Here is a 1,911-nt window from a genome sequence, read left to right as displayed (position 1 = left end):
CCCAAAGGAGCCAGGGTTGGGATGATCCCAAAGGAGCCAGGATCAGGGTGGGATGATCCCAAAGGAACCAGGGTCAGGATGGGATGATCCCAAAGGAGCCAGGGTCAGGGTGGGATGATCCCAAAGGAGCCAGGGTGAGTTTGGGATGATCCCAAAGGAGCCAGGGTCAGGGTGGGATGATCCCAAAGGATCCAGGATCAGGATGGGATGGTCCCAAAGGAATCAGGGACAATAAGGGATGATCCCAAAGGAGCCAGGGTCAGGGTGGGATGATCCCAAAGGAACCAAGGTTGGTTTGGAACGATCCCAAAGGAGCCAGGGTGAGTTTGGGATGATCCATCTGTATGGATGATCCCAAAGGAACCAGGATCAGGACGGATGATTCCAAAGGAACTAAGAGTGAGTTTGGGATGATCCCAAAGGAGCCAGGGTCGGTTTGGGATGATCCCAAAGGAACCAGGATCAGGATGGATGATCCCAAAGGAGCTAAGAGTGAGTTTGGGATGATCCCAAAGGAGCCAGGGCAGTGTGGGATGATCCCAAAGAGCCAGGACCAGGATGGGATGATCCCAAATACCAGGCATTGGATATGGGAATGCTCCACTTCTCCAGCTGGGACAATCCTGGAATTCCTGGGGGCTTCCAGTTGTTTTAAATCCGATTTCTTTGGGAAAACCCCGTATTTTGGGGCAGCACATTTTCAGTGTCTTTCCCACGGAAAACCAGGAAAAAAACACCAAAATTCCACCTTTTCATGCCCATCAGGGAACACAAACAAGAGCCTCACCCCACAATCCCAAATCCCAGGTCCTGCCAACCATTTCCCTGGATTTTTAGGATCAGGAGGCGGCTTTGCTTTGCCTCCGTGTGCTGCTGGAACTTAATGTGATTTTTCCCTTCGTGTTCCAGCCCTTGGATTGAGAAAAATGACCCTCCCTGCCCCTAATTCGGATCATTCCTCTTGTTCTCCAGGTCCTTTAATATTTTTAAGCAGGTTTTTTTAACCCACAAATCCGGTTTTCGGGGACATTTTTCAAGGAATTTAATCCCTTGCCGACGAAACCCCCCCGGGGGTCTCCGGTTGCTCCCGGTTTTCCACACCCTCTCCCCGCCTCCACCCGAGCACTTTTAACCCCTTAAAACCCCCGAAAATAAATAAATAAAACCCGACTGTTAAAAATCTTTATTTTTTTTGTGTCCAGCAAACCTCCCCCAAAAAAAATCCAGGAGCCTTCACCCAGCTTTGATCCACGCTTTTAATCTTATTTTCTTGCACAGATATCCCTGAAATTCGTAGGAAAATAAGAGTGTTTTTTGCTCATCTCCCGAAAATGAGGCGAATTTGATTCTCGAGAGCATTTAAGGCTCGATTTGCCTTTTGTAATGACTTTAAGTGGTTTTTTAACAGGGTGAAAATGGCCCGGCGGGACTGAAAGGAGAAAAGGGAGATCCGGGGCTGTCTGTGAGTGATTTAATCGTGTTGTGAAGAGGGGAAAATAGAATAAACTAGAATGGAAAATCCCTGCTGCAGATCCCTTAAAATTTGGGTCTTTATCCTGTTGCAAATTGGATTTTTTTGCCATTTAATTGATGCTTTAATTTTTCCAGATCAGGGGAAAATCCCTGTTGCAGATCCCTTAAAATTTAGGTCTCCATCCTATTGGATTTTGTGCCATTTATTTTATTTTATTTACTTTATTTACTTTATTTTGTGCCATTTACAAATTGGATTTTGTGCCATTTACTTTATCCTTTAATTTTTCCCGAGTGTTTAGGATTAATTTTAGCAACTCCTACTTGATCCAACACTAGGGAGAAGCAGGAGACAGGAATGTGCCCCATTTTCCAAGCCCTCTGGGAACAATCCTGAAGGAAAAAGGGTGGTTGATCCACATGGATCAGGGGAAAATC

The sequence above is a fragment of the Corapipo altera genome, unplaced genomic scaffold, assembly GCF_003945725.1.
Source record: "Corapipo altera isolate COAL_440 unplaced genomic scaffold, ASM394572v1 61472, whole genome shotgun sequence".
NCBI classification, from domain to species: domain Eukaryota; kingdom Metazoa; phylum Chordata; class Aves; order Passeriformes; family Pipridae; genus Corapipo; species Corapipo altera.
The sequence above is the reverse complement of the archived record's forward strand: the minus strand, read 5'-3'. Positions refer to the sequence as shown.